This window comes from Lepisma saccharinum, chromosome 30 (assembly GCF_977018435.1).
Source record: "Lepisma saccharinum chromosome 30, izLepSacc3.1, whole genome shotgun sequence".
NCBI lineage: Eukaryota > Metazoa > Arthropoda > Insecta > Zygentoma > Lepismatidae > Lepisma > Lepisma saccharinum.
The window spans coordinates 16,324,283-16,346,994 of NC_139258.1; the positions used below are offsets into that span (position 1 = coordinate 16,324,283).

At 38.6% G+C, this 22,712-nt stretch overlaps 1 long non-coding RNA gene across 1 annotated transcript in view; it reads right to left on the reverse strand.

Moving 5' to 3' along the window:
• Positions 1-84: 84 nt before the first annotated feature.
• Positions 85-22,712, reverse strand: part of LOC145982066 (uncharacterized) — a 119,244-nt gene continuing 96,616 nt past the window's right edge. Inside the window, exon 3 of the long non-coding RNA XR_014441017.1 lies at positions 85-147. This is a non-coding gene — a long non-coding RNA (uncharacterized LOC145982066). The remainder of the gene's footprint in view (positions 148-22,712) is intronic.

Below are 22,712 nucleotides of genomic sequence, written 5' to 3' on the forward strand. Positions count from 1 at the left end.
AGCATATTACTACAATGTACAAATAAATAAACTAATTACTGGTAGTGAGAAGGCTAAAATGAAAATGTAAAAAAAATAATACTTACATACAGCACAGATGAGTGGTCCACCACAAGAAGTGATGTTGTCGTCTTCGAGAGGAAAAAACTGGAAGAATGAAAGTAGCAATAAATAAAAACGAGTGGAGAGTAAGAACGAATGAAGTGCTAAATAAATATTAGAAAATCAAGAAATAATCGTACACAAAAGCAGAGTGGTTAGCACCAGGGTTGTTAGAGGTCCAGGAATTGTAAATAAATTCAATTCCAGTCCAGGAGAGAAAATCAGCAAGCGTAAATGGGTTCTGGACCGTAAAGAACCTTTCTTATCTGTAAAGTATTTCAATTCGGGGGGGGGGGCACATCTTACCCTTCAGACATAGACAATTTTACCTTTTAATATTTGTGTTGTTATTGTTAGCGCCATGGAATGGATTTATATGTAAATACATATTTATGTATGAAGCTCAAATCAGTTATATTTTGTATTATTTTTGCGCGTCAGTTTTTATTTTCCATATTTCTACATACATTAGGTTTCGTTTTATTTATTTGTACATATTATTTCCATACTTCACAACGGGCGCCCTTCATTTCGAACATTCTAGGTACTTTTTGAACAGCCCACGAGCGTGACTGTAGCAGAGTAGCTAGCATACAATTACTGCACACGAAGAAAGGTGTGAAAGGTAATGTCGGAGTCCACGAAAGCACGCGAGAGCCTATACAGCAGCCTTGCAAGACAAAGCTTAGACAATGGATGCTGAAGAGTGATCCAGAGATGAAGGGGAGGGGAGATGAATGTTAATTATGCCGACACAATTGCTCCGGAGCTTAATGGATGCTGGAATGCCTCTCCCGAGCGGAGATCGTCTCTAAGATAGCGTTTCGGATATCAGAGTCCGAAGATTGCGACGGTAACAAAAGAACAACTGCAACCGCAGATTAAGCGCCGCATTGTCTTCTGTGGTTCAAGAAGCGTTGCGGGATATAAGGCGTGTCCTGTACTAAGAGACTAACAGCTTCTCTCCGTCTCAAGTCCACTGGTAAGCTCCTACTGCAATCCACTGCACCATTTTTATCATTAGGTCTAGGTAGTTGGTGACATTAAAAAATCGCAAAAATTGTTTAATATTAGTTATATTACAAGCCTTTCCCAAAATTTTCCTTCTTGGATTGGATTGATGTTTTAAGTCCACTTTATGCACAGTAAGGCTAATCGGGACTGGACCTACAGTTTAAAGTGGGATCCGAACCACTTGTGCCTCCACCGGGTATCGAACCCGGGACCCCTTGATTACAAGGCGACGACGCTACCACTGCGCCATCGGGGAGGCCCTTTTCCTTCTTGTATTTATATTTGTTCTTACTTTTACTTCGTTCAGGGTTCCTACACAAAATCATGCAATTTTTTCCAGGACATTTCCAGGACTTTTCAAGGATTTTCTACAATTGTTCCAGGACAAGTGTAGAAAGTAAGCATGGCAAAATACACATCATTACATATTTTCTTTAATTAAAAAAAAGTTTTAAGTTTTCTTAATGCAGGCTCCCAACTCCCCTACACCTGCTCCTTTCCACACCTTTCATTTCTTAGTATAATGAAGGTCATTTAATTTTTACAATAATACAGAAAAAATACAAAGGTAGAAAAAATAAACACAAGTATATATAAGTTTAAAAAAAAATGCCATCTTGTATTACAAATAAACAAGAATAATATCTTTCGAAAACTTGGAATATTTAGGATAGCAAACCCTTTTCTTTAAACCATTATTATTATCATCATATTTTCTACCTCTGCGCGATACGAAATAATACAAAAACGCAGGGCATTATACTTCAATCACAAAAATAAAACTTATCACAAAACTATGACTACAGTACACAGCAACGTGACATAAGTAAATAAACCACTGTCATGACACTGGCCTGTTTCAAATGAAAACTTATTGTAATTCATACAAATAAAATGGGGCAAAGGAGTTTCCAGGACAATCTCCAAAATTCCAGGTACAGCTTGGAAAAATCTGAAATTTCATAACATTTCCATGCCTGGAAGGAATATTTTAAAATTCCAGGTTTTCCAGGACGCGTAGGAACCCTGTTCGTTACAACGTGGATGATGAGATGAAATCGGTAAAAACACTCACATGCTCAAGCAAAGTGGCACTTTCTATCACTTTTGTCCCAGCACTATGGCCTCTAAATGCTAAGCCTTGTCTAGTATGACAAACAAACAGTCCTTCCCCAGTTTTGGCACGAAATCGTCGCTACTGACTATGAATGAAGTGTAAAAAAAGTAATGGAAATCAATTGTTCGGGATATTCACTCATTTGGTGGATTAAACAGAAAAGTCTCTCCGAGGATTCAATGATAATAATAAGGAATAAATTGCTTATTCAGTGTGTCTACCAAAATAACAAACCCGAGGTTCTTTAATGACTTTTTCTTGACCCTTTCTTTCTTCTTAATATTTATTTCATCACTCCCTACTTAGGTATGGTTGGAAATTAAGTAAATAGGTACCGGGTGCCCCAGAAGTCTTTCCCTGATTACAAACTTTATTCATATTCACTATATGCAATGTAGAGATGTGAAAGTGGAGCCAAAATGTTGGAAAACTAACCAAGTTTTTTGTTGCAGGTTTGAGTAACGTGGCTGTAGTGTAGCAGTGTCAGTGCCCAGAAAACCGGAAATGTTCACAAATCTGGAAAAAGCTCAGCATGTCCTCTGGTATCACGAGACCCGGTCAGCAATAACATTGCAGAGGAACTTTCAAATGTACAGAATTCTTTCGTCTAGAATATCTGCCATGAATAAGTTGGTATTTTAAAAAATGGAATTTATCTTCATTCCCAAATCCTGTCAAGTCCAAGAAACATTGTATGGAGAGATGCCACCCGATGCCAAGAGCATTAATTCTTGATTCCTTGGCACTGACACTGCTTCACTACAGCCACATTCCTGAAACCTGCAACAAAAAAACTTGGTTAGTTTTCCAACATTTTGGCACCACTTTCACATCTCTACATTGCATATAGCGGATGAATAAAGTTTGTAATCAGGGAAAGACTTCTGGGACACCCGGTATATATTTTTGTTCAATTAAAAACCCCTACCACAAGGATGGTTAAGATGAAAACTGAAGCTGTACTTTTAACAAAAGTACTTGCTTCAATGCTTCAAACTTCATCATGGATGGGGAGTGGCCACAATACTTTATTTAATATCTTTACAAAACTTCATGCATACGAAACAAAGTGAACAAATTTTAACCACAACTCAAATTTTTTTTTATCAAATTCCAGTGCAGGTGTATAACAATGTAAATTCACTATACTGTAAAATATAGCAAAAATTCTTGACTTTTTTGACATTCTTCACTGGTAGGCACCCTGTTATTAGTTTATAATAATTATTATTGTGTAATAATCATCACCATGATAATAAAAATAATATATTATTATTATTATTTATACTATTTACGTTTTATCAATGACCCATCTTGCAAAAATTTCTAGCGACGCTCTTGCTTGTCAGGTTACCACCTTAAACCCACGCAAAGACTCGAACCGCCACTGAGGAGATCTAGAGACAGACGCTCAACGCACTCAGCCACCGAAACAACGAATTTTCCTCCTTGACGCACCGTGCAGTAGAAAGGCGACTCCAAACAGGACAAACACAGCCGATGATTTGAGTATCGAATTTCATTTCAACCTCTCAAGCGTGGACCACACCACGAGGGGATAGGTTTTTCCAGTGAAAGGAACGTGAAAGGTAAAAGAGGTGAAGATTGAGCTTTCGCCCGCTTAACAAAAGTTTCCGGATCATTGGGTCTTCGGGAGAGGAAGGGGGAAGTCCGCCAATCTAGCGCTACATCTCTAGAAAACCTTCACTTCCTTCTTGAAACAGAGTGTATGCATTTCTTCTATTACACCCTGCTCCAAGATCCAGGAACATGATATAATGCCGATTAAGCGACATAATTGTACGAGGGTCGATCAATAAGTCTTGTACAGCAGTGCCTATTTCTCTCCGTGGTAGGTTCTGCAAGTATAAATTCAATTTAAACTTCTCAAGTCCATGTTCAAGCGAATACAGGGGATATCTTGATAGGATACTTTGAAAATTTGGAAGTTTTCATTGACTTTGTACCAACATTATGTGGAAAAACTGTAATTTAATGACATGTATTTTTTCTATTCTGATATAATTTTTTAAATATTGATATAATTTTATAAATATTTTAAAACAAAACTCTTGTAAATTTGAAGCTTATAATTGGAGTGGCAGTGGAATGCTCACTCAGCACTTTTGCCTCCGCACTATGCTAAACCTTATCTACCAAGGGAAAGTAAATTGTCTTTCACCCCCAGTTTTGGAACCCAATCGCCGCCACTGTCGCCCACTAATATTAATCGATATTTTAAACAACTTTCAGGAATCGCTTAGAGTATCGGCTCAGCTCTAATCTAGTTCATGCTATAATCTCTAAATAGCACGTGTACATTTTAGAGATTTCAAATTACCCTCTGAAATTTTTCAAGCTGTATTTTTCATTCATAGATGGCGCACGAAACCAATAATTTCCTTTTGGTTGCAAAGACTATGTAAACATCCAAATTTTAAAACTGTTTTATATATATTTTATATATAGCAATTGAACTCTAAAGAATCTTGGGAAAATTTAATGTACTATCATTAGGTAATAATAATTTGAAGTTTATTCAACTCTTCCAAATGATATATTTATCCACAAATTCATAAAGAATATTCAAAGTAAATTTATTGAGTATGAGTGATGAGTGACATTAGTTGTTTTGACTCAGGATCTGATCTCTAATATACTACTAGTACATACTTAATGTTAATGTTCATTCTTAAAGTGTTTTCAGTCGTCCCCATAGTCTCTCTGTGGAAAGCGAGAGAAGACGACCTACTCTCATAAGCATCTTGACTCCAGAAAATGTCATTGAAATGGAAACTGTTTTTACAAAGTGACTTACTCAGAGACAGGATCGCCTTGTCTTGTTCAGTGTGTACGGCGTCTGGCTGCCACAAGGGGGGATCCGGGTTCGATTCCCGGAGTAGGTGATCACACAGGTTGGAATTTCTCCAGCTAATATCCTTGCAAACGCGTCATTAAAATTACCACAAAACAAGTTTTTGTTTTGTTTGTTAACTTCACTTAATGCACATTTAGGCTAATCGGGACTGGACCTACAATTTAAAGTGGAATCAGAACCACTATGTGCCTTCACTGGGTATCGAAACAGGGATCTCTTGATTACAAGCAACGACATCACCACTGCGCCATCGGGGAGACTGGAGAACAAAACAGAAATATCGAAAGACATGGCAGTTCTTTCACGCCTGCGCAGGAGCATCGTTATAAGAACCAACTTCGTGAACAATCCTCGTACTTACAAGGAAAATATCTTGTACGACAATACTGGAAGCAAGCATGGTAAAAGGTCGAGGGAACTTCAACGCACGGAGTGCATAGATTGAGCACTGAAAATGCAATGATTACATAATAAAAAACAATTCGACGAGTGCTTTTCAGGTTTTGCATTTGCATTTGGAAATAAAAAAAAGAGAAAGATTGTCACTTTAGATTCTTAATGAATCACGAGATCTGAGTTTCTTGTGAAAATATCCCCTCCCCCACCAAGCAGAGAATCAGAGTGATCTAAAGTTGACCAGCATTATCTCATGAAGTTGAAGTTTAGATCGACTTCAATTTCTATGAAGGATTTTCCTGTTTCATCGCAGATAATCTTTGCGAATACACGTGTGTGGTATCACAGTATTATTTTTTTTTTTTCAGGGTTGGAGTATGGGAAAACAGTGAAGAAAATAGGAACGTCACTACATAATTAAGTGACGCTTCAATTTGATTTGATCTGATTTTTGTTATTTAGTGTCGCTTCTCTTCTATTTTATGTTGTATAAAACCACTGCTTCATGGAATTTGGCGATAGTTTAATCAGAACTGAACGTGCAGTTTAAAGAAGTATCCCTTGATTACAAGTCAACAGTGTTGCCACTACACCATCCGGGAGGGAAGGGGCTGGAAAAGAGAGAATGTGTGTTGTGGTGTAAGAGAGAGAAAGATAAAAGTTACATGTGAGGACAGACAGATCCATCACCATCATTTTATTAATAATCATTAATACAGGATGTCCGAAAAGTCCCGCGCCATAGGCAAAATCACAGTATTTGTTCAGTGTGCTCTGCGTTGAGTTCCACGCATGTTTGTAGGCGAAATCGCAAATTGTTGAGCACACAGGGGACATAATCTGGACCAATGGCTTCGCATACGTCCTTGATTCTTGTGCGAAGATGAGCCATTTAATACACCCCCCGAAAGCATAGTCCATCGGATTCAAATCCGGCGAGCGTGGGGCCCATTCGGCGGCTCCTCTGTGACTTTTCCAGTGTTCCGGAAATCTGGTATCCAGATTCTTAGCATTTTGCCTATGATGGGGGACTTTTCGGACTCCTTGAATGTTCAGTATTCGAACTTAGTTTTAAGGCAGGGAAGTGTTGCCAAATGTTGATGAAAGCATCATCATTCTACCCTGCCTTAAAACTAAGTTCGAATACTGAACATTTTTAATGAGTGTTAAGAAAATGGCGGTGTTAGAACATATAATTATGTACATATGTATTGTAGGAAGGGAGAGATAGCAATTTCTTGGTCCCCTCTTATTTGAAACACTGTAATCACTGAAAACCGATATGAAAGTTTGAATTAAGTCTTCAGCAGATACTAATTCCAACAGTAACTTACAAGGTTTTCAAACTGTAACGAAGTAACTAAAATTTAGTTATTCGGGGTGGGAAGCAAACCGGTAATAAATGTAAAGCCACGCCCAATCACCTCCGCCATTCAGATAACGTTAGAGAAATGGGCAGTCATTTGCCACAATGGTGCTACAGTAGCAGAGGATGCGCCAACCAATCCGTATAGGTTTCTGAAAGACCAGAAAAACCCGTTCGCAAATAATGCATATGTATGGCACACAATGTGTGTCCTCAGAGATAGCTAACAAGAGTATTTATGCGTGTTGACAAGGACCGCGCGATCTTACACGACAATAAAACGGAAGGTGACGGATAGCTACGCGCAGCGTTGCCAACTCCGAAGGGGAAAAGCTTACCAGATGGAACCGTACAATTTATCCTCTAGTCAGGTTTGTTAAAGATCCAGGCATTTTAAATAAATTCAATTCCGGTCCAGAAGGCTCCGGTAAATAGGCTCTGGACCGTAAAGAACCTTTTTATCTGTAAAGTATTTCAATTCAGTCCAGGGACCTTTATTCCGAATGAATTTAAATACTGTCTAGGAACCTTTTTTCGGGATCAATTTAATTAAGGTCCAGGATCCTTTTTCGGGATGAATTTAAATACGGTCCAGGGACAATTTTTTCGGATCAATTTCAATATGGTACAGGAACCTTTATTCCTTATTTCAGTTCGGTCCAAGTTCCATATTGAAATGAAACAATACGCTGCCTCTAGCAACGAGGTAAAATTCCTAGATATATCTTCCAAACCAAAAGCATTGTTGTTTATTTAGTTATATTATGATAGTTCTTAGCTTATTTTTTTGGTTTTGCTTTATGTCATTTAGCGTTCTTTATTTATAAGTGCCCAATTAACAATGGATGCTAATAAAGAACCAGTGCCAGTGGTAGATAAGGTTTAGCATAGTGCAGGAGCAAAAGTTGCAAAAAGTGTGGGGGGTGGCAACTGCCCCCTCCGCTCCCCCTAGTCGCCGCCAGTGACTAGTGCCAATAATGTTCTTACATCTATTACATAATATTTGCCTCGGTATTTCCCCCTGTACCAGTCTTCTCGGTGATAATATTGTCGATGCATTTTATTACCTCTGTCCTTGCACATAGTGCATAACGCTCCATAAATTAATCCTTGTCATAAATGTATTGTTAAGTTTTTTCGCTGCAGGCACGACTGAAGCTGTTAACGTCAAATGTATCTGCCTTCGTCTCAACCGCGCTCCACATTCCCGCCATGCTATAAATTCCCGCCAATTTTCAATGGCGGGACCAACTATGTCGCGGCAAAAACCAAGGAATTGTTCGAATGACAAATGCCCGTGCAACATTCCAGCCAAAAAGAGTTAAGATTTTTTTCGCAAGAGATCAGCCTTCGCACAAATTGTTTTTTGTCGTCATTCTATTGTTCGGCTGCGTCAAATGGACAGGATTCAACTTTTGCGAAACAAAGGAAAAATCCAAGGGCAGTCTCTTCTCGATGTCCCACGCCAAGGTGCTCAACTTTCAAAAGTTTAGGTCGCAATAATTTGTCAGGAAGGGCTATTATCATAATTCGAAGGTGAAAGGGCAAATGTCTTTTTTTTAAAAGTCCCGTACAGGTTGAGTAAATTGTTGAATGGGCCAGATTCTGCGACGCGCTGTTTGCAAAGTTCTTGTAAAGTGGGATGCAGAAGCAATTTACAAGATGGTTAAATGAAGGCTAGTTCAGGATGTGCCGGATCTTGCTGCTTATGACGTCACACTAAAACAATGACCAAGCAAACTTCCATCAGTATGTTTATTTTCTTTGTTTTACCAAATCAGAGCTTCAAGAATTTAAACAAAATGCCAAACAAGTTGCAGACTACCTCTGTACAGCATACGTAAACACCCTGTCCTTAAAACACGTAGGGTGCAAGAGAAAAATTAATGAAGATAGTCATGGACAATTTGCAGATCAATTCCTGTGTATCCCACTGTACAATGCTTCCACGGAAACAAGAAAGTTTCTGATCGCATTATTTGTGTCATTTGTCATCCTCATGTCAAGGCATGTTCACTGAACGTAAGAATAACACAAGAACAAACCATTACATGCAAGGATTTGACAGCATATGTACTTTCAACTAGAGTAGAATACAAAGTTCACAGTTAGCTTCAAACGTTTGTCAATTATTTACGACATCAAGATTGTTATAACAGACTAACTTCTTGATCAACTTCCAGAAATATGTCAACCTTCATGGTCAAAATTATGTAAAGAGCAACGTGCTGTACATTGTTTTAAAGGAGAACATCTTTATATTGCATACACGTGTTCCTAAATCTGTAGAAAATTACATCATCAAGTACTATTGCACTAACTTTGAGTCAGAAAATGCAGATTCAATTATGTCAGTCTGTCCGTTGCCTTTAAATTATTTTTTATATAGCTAGTGCTGGCAACACTTGAAGAAATTTTGCTATAGAAGTTGCTCTTCACTGATACATAATTTTCACCATGAAGGTTGACTTGACATTTTTCTGGAAGTTGATCAAGAAGTTAAATAGTCTGTTATGACAATCTTGATGTCGTAAAAAGTTGACAAACGTTTGGAACTAACTGTGAACTTTGTGTTCTACTCTAGTTGCAAGTACAAATGCTGTCAAACCCCTGCATGTAATGATAAAATGCACATAAAAATGCTTCTAAAGTATCAGTCTGTTCCCTCGGGAACACAAACACTACAACACAAACAAACGTAGAACTATTTCTACTTCACAAAAATACTCTTATACTATCATCTTTTGATTGGCGGGTCCCGGGTTCGTTTCCTGGTAGAGGTACATTGTACAGTGGTTCGGATTTCACTCTGAAGATCCAGTTCCGTTTAGTTAGTCTGATACCAAATTGGATCTAAAACGAACTCCTTTAACTAATTGTCTTGGTGTGAAGTCATGTTTCTGTGTTAAGCCCCTATCACACGGAACTGGATATCTAGTTGGAAAGCCCTAGTTGGCGATGAACTGACTTTCTAGGTAGAAATCATGGCCGCCTGGCTGACTGCTTGACTGGTTTTGAGGAATAGGACATGTTCTAATTGCTACTAACTTTTTTCGACTAGATTCTGTGGAACAGCCAATCAGAGCAAAGTTTGGCCATGTGAAAGATAATCTGTGAGTTTGAAAAGTAGCGTTTTTTGTCTGTGGTTTCCGAGTGCATACAACACGAAAGGCATGTTTACAATTGAAAAAGCTAAAATATTTTTCCATACGTGTACAGTAAACGGTGTAAAGTATGTATTTTATCAGTGCCATTCTTCTCTACCTAAAACCATTTAATACGAAGCGATATTCCTCTCGGTTGAATAGTTATCGTATTTAAAAGTGTGAAGTGATACGTTGTTTACATCTCGCGCGGCCGCCATTATGGGAACGAAAGACTATCGACAAGTACTGTGTAACAAGTACCGTGTGAGGCGAAAACTAGCAAATGGGTATCCAGTCCAGCGTCAACTAGAGCATTCCTACTGGATTACAGTTCCGTGTGATTCAGGCTTTAATTGATTTCGTGTATTTTAAGTTTTTCTGCCACTTTTGGGCAATCGCACAGATGCAGATGAGTGATGATATGATCAAATTGATGAAAGTACAGTCACAAATTCACCCATGCCCAGGTCCCCTGGCGTCGTAGCGCGATGTGCTAACACTCTGCCACGGAGGTTGTCGAGTGTGTGTATGTGTAAGGCTGTTTTATAATCTAGAAAAGTCTATACATTAGCCCCGTCCAGTTCGCTGCATTTTTTGACACTAGGTATAGTGCAGATGTATCCCGGTGTCATGTTGGTGCAAGGAAATGACGTTCAACCAAGTAGGCGGATAGCGGTGTTCAAGTTCAGCAAATTCAACAAATGCCTGACTGCTGCTTTAAACGTTGATTTGATTAGTTAGCACGTACCACGCGATCATACACCACATGCTACATCGCTCCAGAACGTCAAATCAACGAAGTAGACGAGTCGGTGTTGCACCGTATAACCCACTAGACGTGTCAGTGCAGAGAGAGTCAAAATGTGCAGCGAACTAGACGGGGCTATTGTGCCTCCACCAGGAAAAAGTTCTAGAGCCGCGTATGAATTTATCTTATTGGCTCTCGCGTTCATTTGACCTTATTAGCTTCCATCGAGAGAGGATTAAAGAGTATACAGGAACTTATGCTGTGTAGCAAGTTTTTGTTTCAATTCTCTGTCTTTTTTGCATGAATCCATCGAGGATGCAAACAGCAACCTAAGTATCTTTTTACCAGAAGACATCGCAAGGACCTACGTTGCCCGTGGCAATGTCGATCACCTGAAAAACGTTCGGTGTCTTTCAGAGCAGGCTGGAGTGGTCCCGAGGTAGCCTTGCGCGGGTTTAATCCAGTAGAACAACTTTATAAACATTTACGTTCTTTTTTTGCGCATTGTTGTAGACTTCATTATCATACGAACGGACAAGTTCTGTCTCTGATTTACGTTTCTCCCGCGCGAATTCTTTGCCACCAGCAGTGACATGGCGAAAACACCTTGCTTGCGGGAGGAAATATAAATAACCCGTTCTTCGCCGGCTTTGAAACTGAAAGAACCAAAGCGATCCGTGCGATTGCGTTGCTGGAATAATCGAGAAAATTGTTTAACCGCGTTATCGAGACAAGTCTTGATCTCGTTTAGACATTAACGACACTTCGAGATTTGCCGAGACGAGACCGCTACCTAGCCTTGCATCAATGTTGCCAACTGTACTGTCCTGATGGTGCATGTTTTATATGGACTTACAGACTAGACTGGACTATACACCAATAGTTGCGTCTTGAGAAATGTATTAGACGTACTAAGAAAAATCAGTAAGGAAAGCAAATATTGAACAACAAATACGAAATTTCTGGTTATATTCCTGTGGGCACTAACGAACTAACTCTCCAGCCATCTTAAACGTGAAGGTTTATGGCTGCAGCAACACGACTTCCATCTGTCCCTATCCTGGGAAAGATCAATGCAGTCTTTTCCATCCTTACCGATTTCCTTTACGTCCATCTCAAGTTATCCCTCCATCCTCGTCATGGCCTTCCTACAGATCTCTTACCATCAGGTTTCCAAACAATTCCTGTGAATAAGTATCAGAAACTCATGCTAACTTGAAAAGATCTCAGTGATGACGGCAGGGTGTTACTTTGTGAGTGCAGTGTTCGTTAATGTTATTTCCACTCGTTATCATTCACCCTCATAGTCGCGATTTGCTGAAAGTGGCAGCAAAGCGACGTAAAATTATGTTCATCCTTCCATACTCCTCTGTAAAGCACTGGGTACAATTTAAATTTTCGAATAAATAGCTCGCAAACATCTTAAAAATTTGCTACGTTTCGGAAAGAGACTATTGTTGGTTCATTATTCTGTATGGCAAAACCTTCCCTGTGACGGCTTGCGACAAGAATGACTCGTGTCGTGTCGAATCCCGCATGCAGCTAGCCTTTAACTTTTTCACACATCAGAATCTACAGAAACAGCTTTAAACTGACGCAGGCAGGGGTTTACCAGTTTGCAGAGTTTATCCTTATAGATTCGATGTCTCAGAAAAACGAGCAATTGATACAGGGCAATAATATTTTAGGGTGCACGCATTCACAATTAATGCATCTATAAATACCATGCAAGACATCGAATTTCATTATTGTTCCTCATCGTAAATAGTGTACAAAGGATAAAAAAACATGTTAGATTAAAAAAAATCGTATGGGCGAGCAAAACACACCATTCACTGACACATATAATCCACGTCGTTCTGCGGGCATTATTTAACGAGCGGGTCATGACGTCAAATCCCGTGTAGGGGAGAGCATGTAATTCTCTACCATTCAATTTTTCACGAACCAGTTCACACACTCGCACACCCGCGGTTTCGTTCTGTAGTCGCACCGTGGCGCCGCCGGTGGCGAGTCGCGGCGTTACATAATGCCCCGCAGGTTGTCGTAACAGCAGTTTTTTTGCTCTTCTTTTTGCCTTGTTACCCCGTGGCATGCGCGGCAAAAGTGTGTGAGCTTCGGTCGTGGTATGTCACACCCATATGTGGGTTGCTGTGACGGGAAAGTGGGTTCTCTTGATTGATTATTGACAAATCGGGGATTTTCCTCTAGTTTGGCATGGCAACACTGTACGAAATATCAGATTTCCTTCCCAATAGAACCTAGCAACAGTGGGAACTTTTCATTCCATCCATAAGTAATAGCCACACTGGCAACAAATATTTCTCAAGTGTAAACTCCATTATGTAACAAGAACAGTCTCTTTGAAGAGTAGAATCGCTGACAACACATCCAAGCATTGCAAAATTTACTTTAACTATCGTTATACCTAGTTTACTATCAAGAAATTATTACCAATATATTAAGTACAGTGAGTATTATCGTGCAAATTATCCATCACCATGTTCGTGCACTTTATTTGCCCAATAAGAGCTTCAAGAATTAAAATAAAACTCAAAACAAGCTGTTGACAACTTCTGCACCAGCATACATAAAAATCCATCGCTTAAAAACACGCAGGATGTAACAGAAAAATTAATGAAAATAGTCATGGACAATTTGCTATTGTTAGCTAAATACACAGTTATATATTAATTAAATCTTTTTCACTCATAGAATATTTTCACAGTACATGAATTAAGAGAATCCTTTGTAGCTTCTGATAGTGAGTATGAATGAGATTAGCCAGTTATCCAGATTGCTATAAATTAAACTAATTACTTCCAGTCTAACCCCCCTTCCCTCCCAAATTACATAATTGTAATTATTTCAAGTATCAGCCCACTGTCCACATAATCAGCAAGCAGCACTACAATTATGTTTCTCCTCAGATACGTTTGAAGCCCGATCACCCAACCGAGAAGTGCAAACCCGGCCAAAAAGCTTAAAATAAGATCCCTAAATGCTTTGCCCACGCCACAACCACAACTCTCCACTTTACTCCGCCTTCGAACTACACATGTAGTTTTATCAGAATCTAGTTGCAAGATTCATGGTCATAAAACAGAAATATGATGCCTCATCCACCCCATCAGACCAAAATTAGATCCCCTGGGAACCACACGAGTATGCTCAGTACCAGTTAAGTTCACGCACTGTCACTCAACTGAGAACAGATCCCTAAATGCTTTGCACTACTGAACGCGGCCAAAAGGCTTAAAATAAGATCCCTAAATGCTTTGCACTACTGAACGCGGCCTAAAGGCTTGAAGGCTTTATTTTATCCATAGATTGAACTTTTTCGAAATGAAAACTGTACTGCTTAGTTTCATGAATGTTCCAAATTACTTCTACATTCATTCCCACTGTTCTACGATACTTAATGTCTCTATCAATGGAGAATGGGGAGCGCGCATGCTTACGTAAGATTATTTTAAAGTTGTTTTTTTTTTAACATTAATAACTTTTTTCGAAATCCAAACAGTGCTTGTTACCTCAACGAAGGTTCAAATTTCATGTGACAATGATTGCCAAAATTCTAGGATAATTAGTCTTTCTGCTAGGAGAATTGGAAAAAAAATCATAAGACAATCGGAACCGTTACCCAGAGACCAACTCAGATTTAGAAAAAACGAAAGAAAGAAAAACTTTGGACTACATGGAATACGTATATGGAAAAATCAGAGGTGAAAGAAAAAACAGTATATCACAAAAACAAACAACTATACAATATTATGCTCACATTGCTGAATAGTCTTCGAAAAAAATAGTTGAACATTGTAGGCCATACACTTCTTCTCCCTTGGGTTCTACAGAACTTCCGGTTACAGAAACTCGACTGAATAATATAATTAGTTATCATGCATATGGGACCAATTGTCTAGACTGATCATGTACTTTTCATATGCATGTGCATAATTCACATAGTTTTTCATCCTTAGCATCTAGTAGCTTTACAATGAACCAATCTATTGAATGTGTCATGTGCACTAACTAATAACCTAGAAAATCACACTATTTTACATGTATTTTGTTGATATTGACATTAAGAAATGTCATAACAAAACAATGCTGTAATAACATCGAAACAATTATTTTATATGTTGTCGATTGTCAGTCAAATGTCATAAAAAACAAAGCAATAATATAGTAATAATGTAATGAAAAAACAATTATATTATCTTTGTAAACAAATTATTTTTCATTAAGGAACACTATCATAGTAACTGGTTAACAATTGATTATACATCTTTTGCTTCTGCAGGAGGCCATGTATTTGTTATTATATTCTTGTAAGGGAAGTAACAATAACCACAAGTTATACACAAAAAAAAAATAAGGCACTTTTCGATACCGATACCAAGACATCGGGTATCAGGTATCGGGTCAACGACATTTTTAATACACAGAGTTTATGAAACATAAAAACTGTATATCATTACATGGATTCTGATTCCATCGGTCTCACTACAAATCTTCGTACAGTGGGATCCATGAGTATTACCGTGCAAATTGTCCATCACCATATTCGTGCACTTTATTTGACAAAATAAGAGCTTCAAGAATTAAAAGAAAACTCAAAACAAGCTGTTGACAACTTCTGCACCAGCGTACAAAAAAACCTATTGCTTAAAAACACACAGGATATAAGAGAAAAATTAATGAAAATAGTCATGGACGATTTGCATGGTAATACTCATGGATTCCACTATACCAGATGGGGTTAATGAATTCTTCGCGGAAATCCATACATGAAGAAAGATACCTATAATGTTTATTTAAATGGAATATTGTCTCTAAGAAATTGTTGAAAGCGAAAATAATTAATACTAATGATTAGGGAGCGGAAGTTGATGAAATGTCATCTTTTTTCTGACATCTCGGACACGATGCCCATTAAATATACACAATATTACACTTCGTCTAGAACCCAAAAAAAGGAAATTTTAAAGTGCATGTTTTTGCATTTTTTGCCAATTTTAAGGTTTTAGGTCATTTTTCCCGATTTTCGGCATTTTTCCGTCATTTTTCGCAATATTCGGTGTATTGTTTCATCATATTTTGTCACTTCTTTCATTTTGCTAATATTCTTGAGTCTATTCACCAAGGTGAAATATATATCTCGCATGATTGCAATTTACGAGCAAAAGAAATGTTGAACTGGTGACAGTCTTTGTTGTGGGGGGAAACTACCAGGTGTCCGTCTGGGACAAACTCAAATTTAAGATCAGATAAGGAGATTGCATTTTGTTGAATTTCCTTTCCATTTAAATTTTTAACCCGAAACTAACAAATTTAATGATCATTTTTCCCATTTTTTACGTCATTTTCCCCATTTTTAAGACATTCTATAGGTCATATGTCTGTATTTTTTAGGTCATCAACTTCCGCTCCCTACTAATGATAGATATAAGAAGTAGGAACGGGGAAATAAAGAAGGATATAGGGAAAAATGGGAATAGAAATACAGAGATAGTGAAACACATATATGAAATCCTATTGAGAGACAAAGGAAAATAGTTAACTAGATGAAGATAGAAAAAAGTGAATAGTAGGAAGAGAGAGGGGGGTGAGAAAAATAAGGGAGAAAGATAGGAATCATCACCACCGAAATAAAGCCTCTCCGATGGCGTAGTGGTAACGGTCGCCCTGTAATCAAAGGATCCCAGTTCGATACCCGCTGGAGGCATATAGTGGTTCGGATCCTACTTAAAACTGCTACTCCCTATTAGCATATCTGTGCATAAAGTGAACTTCAAAACATAGTAACAGAAAAAAATAGAAAATTATGGATAATGAAAGAGAATAAAAAAGATACAGTGAAACAGGAAGAAAGAAGAAAGGAAAGACAGAGAAACAGATGACCAAAAAGAATGGCATCTATATTTTCCATACTGATATTGTTTGTTTAGCTCGGGTAGGATTTTTATGACCTAGCATATTTTTTTGGCAAAGGTGGTGTTCCCTAAATATATAAAAATTCATATTCTAAAGAAACTAATTGAATTAAGGTGCTTTTTAAGGGCAAGTTTTGGCATATTTGGCCATTTCTACGTGATAAAGCATATTTCGATGGATTTCCGGCCATATTTAGCATATTTCCGCTTCTTCAAGAAATATACAGTCATTTTCCAAGTGCATTAATTCTTACTCCCATGCTCACTCGAGGGTATTTCTTTTGGACTACAGCAAAATCTATTTCATTTTTAATTGAAAATTTACAGAAAGTATTCATTGTGCATTTCAACTGATCAGGGCCCATAAAGTGAACTATAAATAGTAGGTATGTGAAAATATTTCAGCATAAGTTAAATATTGATGTTTGAAACAATCAAGTTATAAGGGCATATTTTTCAAATTATAGTGCATATTTTTGTAAAATTTTAGGTCATAAGAGCATATTTTATTTTGCATATTTTGGTGATCTTTAAGTCATAAAAATCATAGCCCTATCTATAACCAATCACGTGCTCGAGAATCCGAAAATTCGGACCAATAAGCTTTTATAGCCCCAAACCGACCCTCCAACGTTATTTGGCACGCCACTGGCTGTAGCCTGCAGCCAAAGCACTTTCAGATACACTGCTCCTGCTACGATCTGGCATCAGACAAGAATTTTAATAGGCTAATTAAGAAGCAAGATCAGTAAACTCGTAGCACCAGCTACTGACCCGTTTAGGAGAGACATCTGTTGGCGAGTTTCTGAATTAAGTAACGAAAAGAAGTAGGTTCGTAACGACTGGATGTCTGCAAATTCCACAGATCACACTGCTTAAGCGTCGGTAGCGGAGAAAGCAGGGGGAGGGGGGGAGTGAGTTGACTACACGTTCTATTTTCTATAAAACAAAATTAATGTAATTGGGAACTGGATGAATAGAAGAGAGTACAGATTTAAATCTACCATATTTTACAAGCATCCACACATTTATCACAGCGAAGAAGAGGGAGATGTTTTTAGTAAGCCTCTATGACGAAGCATGTCCTACGTTCTAGATTCGCCCCCCCTCCCCCCCCCCCAAGTACGATTCCGGCCTCCTAAAATTAGGTCTCAAGTTACGCCCATGAGTCCAATTTCTCCACACAAGGTAGATCGGGACTGAACCTACAGTTTAAAATTGGATCCGAACCACTACTGTCTGCCTGCCTTAGCCGAGACCATGGACGGAAGTGCGCATGCGCGAACCGGACGGGTTCAGTGGCTAAATAGGGATGACGGAGCTTTGGGCAGGAAGCGGGTTCCTTGAAAATCGTCTGCTGTAGAAACAGCAATGAAGTTTCAACGTAGTAACATCGCCGCCAAAATACATACAGAGATGTTTACGAATTATGTAAGGGTTATGTAAGCCATCCATATACTATATAAGCAAACAGAACATATCAGGAAAGTATTCATATCGTCACATTAGTAGATAAACTTGTTTGTAAAGCAGTAGATTTATTTTTAGATCATTCAATTAAATTGATCTTCTTAGTAAATATTATAATTAGCACAAATGTACACAACATTAATCAGGATAGTATGCAATAATAATAATATTGTTGTATATAGTATTATAATTATAAATGTAGTAACTGAATGGCTTGTGACATTTTCTATCAAAACGAGGGTGTTTTGTAGAATGTGCAACAGGGGCCAAAACGTCCCAATTTTCCTCATTCAACTTCGAAACTGTTTGTTGCCAATTGTAAGAGCCATCACAAACACAACACAGAAAGCGGTAACAAACACAACACGCAAACCCACGCAAGCGAAATACCACAGGGTAGTTCGGCGAGTGCTTCTCCCTGCTTCCCCTCTCGCGTTTGGAATCGTCCTTTCCAGGTAGTTTCCTCTTCCTTGGCCGGACTGTATGTGCCTCCCTGGTATCGAACCCGGCACCCCTTGGTTACAAGGCGACGACGCTACCACCACACCATCGGGAGGCTAATAAATGTATGTAAAGTTACTAAAAATATGTACAGGCAATTTAAATATGTAAAATGAGGAAAAATTCATAGAATAACTTGAGGTTTCTTTTGCAAAGTTAGTCGACATTTTACGTCTTTATGCAACTAAATACGCCCGAATAGAATCTCTATTGTATAAATAGAGATTTGTTGTAGTTATTACATAGAGTTACTTATTTTTTGTCTCTGAGAAAATAAAAACGCACATTTCCTTGTTTAGTACAGCATATATGACGCAATGCATCCTGCAAGTATCTTCGTTGCTAAGAAGTTGGAATTTATCGTGGAGTTGGCAACATTGATGGAAAAGACTGGTCCCGGTTCACAGTAAGAATGAAGTCTCCGTAAACAAATACACGTGGCTTGTGAGCTATCCTATTGGTTATTCCATTCACAGCAGTTATGTGATGTAGCCAACGTAATTGCTCTAGTGAAGTTGACCTTATGTTATGAACTGTACAGATAGGACGAATAAAATAACACCAGAGCTAACACAGGGAAGGAACTATTTCTCAGAAGTCACGTGGTTTTGTTTACATCAACTTTGTTCTTACAGCTGATGAAGAATAGTAAGATGATTGAATGTAGAGCGGAAGGGAGTAAAAATAAACATGCAAAAAAGGAAGGAGGGGACATGTTACGTTCTGCATGTTTATCGCCCGCGAGTATCTGTTCGTTTCTTCTTTGAGCGCGCGTGTGGGTCGCCGGGGCGAAAGGTACAGGGCTCCAATTTCATGGTTTATGATCAACGTGCTTAGCATAAGCAGACGGCGTGGGGGCTCACAAGAGAAAGGAGGGAGTAGTCATTATGAACATTATGGCTCCATATTTAGCCTTACACCTCAAAATACGCAACTTGTACTGAATTTAAACTTTGGGAGAAACAAGGTTGTGGTCCTGTTGTGGAACGCAATAGATCCCCATAGAATGTATGGGTCCCTGGACCTTTAACAACTCTATTGTTGCAATTTTGAGGTTCAAGTTGTTGGGTTACTTTTTATACGTACACCTATTTTCCGGCCAGCTTTGCAATCCTTCCTTAATTGTGTTAAAACCTCCATAATTTTACTCTGCGTGTATTCTTTGTTTAGCATAGTGGGAAATCGTGGCATAATTACTGCAGACGTGCACCCATACGAAGAAACCAGCTCTCACGTCACTAAAATCTAACTGCAGCTGATCAGTCTAACAAAAACACAAAATCAGGAAATTTCATTACAATCATCCGGCCTTTCGGGGCACCGCCCCGGCTGCCCCAGCCCATTACGCCCCTGCCTCCCCCGAGATGGAATATTCTGGCTAAGTCCCTGTTAGGGTGTGTGGATAAATTACTGATTCCAGGCTATAATCTAAATTATGTGAATCTTTATTGTCTTTCGAAAATCTCAAAGACTAAGGAACCACAGACAAGAAATGCCTAATGTTGAATCGATGAATGTTTTTCTTTTAAAACGGTCCAAACATTCCGCTGGCAGTAGCGTTGAAAGATAAATTTTGGGAACTCGAAGATCGAATAATATTTTCAGATGGACTCCAGTTCAATGATGGCAGAGCACGGCAGTTGCTAGGATTCGCGTTCTCTCTCTTTCTCTCCCGTACGCACACAACTTATCGTAGGCTCGCGGCCCAAATACTAACGTGCAAATACGCGATGTAAATCTGTTGCGCATTTACGCAATGCGTTACGCCTAGTGGCCGAGACATACACTGTGACGTACATTTGCATCCGTACACCCTTTCCTCGGAGTCCAGTTCCCCAGTGCGAAATTACGGTGTCTAACATCCGCAGCTACCCAAATACTGTGGAATTTCTGAGTGGCGTGCAAAATTTAATGACTTCGGCGTGTTTTTAAGGAGGTGTATGGGCCGCTTTAGAAAACATTTATTTTAACATTCTTGCTAGCATAAAGCCTTTGTGATTACATTGTATAATACATACAGCACGAAAGGCACGTCGAGTTACATCATCCATGGTGAGTTCACTTTATTTACTAAATAACTAAAATATTCTTCAATAAGTGTAATGTATATGTTATAAAGTATATATTTAAGCAGTGCCATTCAATTTGTAGCTAAAACCATTTACTAGCAAACGTTATTCCTCTCGGTTGAATAGTTATCGTGTTTTAAAAATGTGAAGTGATACATTGTTTACATCTCACGCGGCCGCCATTACAACTGCACTCGTGACGTAGAGGTCGCTTCTGATTGGTTACGCTACGAAAAATGCTACGGACCGAGCCTATCCTTGACAAATGCCATGAAATATGCCATAAGATGTTTCACTTTACATGGTAGATTTTTGGTCATGGCATAAATGTTAAGGAAAATGCTTTCGTCTAAAGCGCGTCTTTGCCTTTCTCTCTATTTCTCTCTCGCTCTATCTTTTTTCTGTCTCTTTCTTTCTATATGCTTGTCTCTTCATCTCCCTTTTGTTTCTCTATCTTTACCTTGTCTTTTCTTTCTCTCTTCGTCCGTTGTTTTCCTCTATCTTCGTATCTTTCTGTATGTCTTGTTCTCTTGTTTCTGCTTTTCTTTCTTTTTCTTTGTTTCTTCCCCTGTCATTTCTTTCTATATTTTCTTATCTTTGTCTCTTTCTGCATTTATCCGTCTTTCTTCCACGCTAGACCTATTCGTTCTACTGCAAGTAATTAGAGTCTCATTAAAATGTTTATTGTTGATTGAAAATTTCTAACGTATACTCTGTCCAGGCTATCTCTGGAGCAAGGCCGCGCATAGCGACAGAGAAGTTGAGGAAATCGAGTGGGCAGAGCGAAGCAGTACATACTGCTGCGATGGTAACAGCAGTCGCTTTCCCCCTCCACGCAATCCCATTCCCTCCCACGTGTTCATTGGTGGAACAGTCTCGCGTCACTACTTGTTTTCGTCCGCTCGCTCCGGGGATAACCGACAGAGTATAGTTATTTTGGAGAATATGAGAATAGGGTAGCGCCCTCCCACCCTCTGGCGGCGCCGTTACCTGTGTTGCGCTTCTGTGAGCACTTAATTAAACTCAAATGTGTGGGTGGAACGGCTTAGAACTAACAGGATTAGGTTTCACAAAGATGGAAAGAAATGAAACAAGAGCATTGTGGTCACGTGTCATGCTTAGCTAAACGTCACTGCAAATGGAGGACCAAAGAGAACCTGACGCCCTACTTAACAAAAACCGCCAAGCCGTGGATAATAAATTAAAAGAAATATATCACTCAGCCTAGCTCAGACGTACGATTAGCGCAGATTCGTGTAAACAAGATACAAAAGATATCTTGTAAACAAGATGGCGCCCAACTAAAACCACGGGTAACGTTCGGATACGCTATTGCCCTCACAGCAATTTCTGAAAACAACACTTTATGCCCAAGGGCTTATTTAAGGGGAGGAGGGGTCCAGGGGGTCCGAACCCCTCCCCGAAAGACTTACCAAAATTAAATAATGAAAATATACTTGTTTATCATTTGTTTTGCAACCACCGAGGGTTGCTAATTTTCTGTGAACTTATTGTAAGGTAATGATTATATTGTGATCATACGACTTTGAACCACAATACCAAACATTTATGCTTACACACTACTATTTATGCTAATATGCATAAAATATTAATCACGAACTTTACTTTTCGCCAAATATATCTAACATCCTTTTTTGTTAATCAATTAATATTGAATTCTTCATTTATTTGGCATTAATTTCTTTACCAGGGCACTTATTCTTATGCATATTATGCTGATTTTATCTCAGGTAAGTTAGATAATGAATACGTGCTGTTATAATTCTGTTCGTATACCGTCTTTTTTTACCTATTCGTGTAATAACAGTATAATAATTAATTTACATATTTTAATTATTATATTTATAATTATCATATAATTATTTCAATTTAAATATTATTAATACTGAAATTATGATTCTGAGACACTTGGTTCTGACTCCCCTAGACTTCTAGATATATAGTTCTT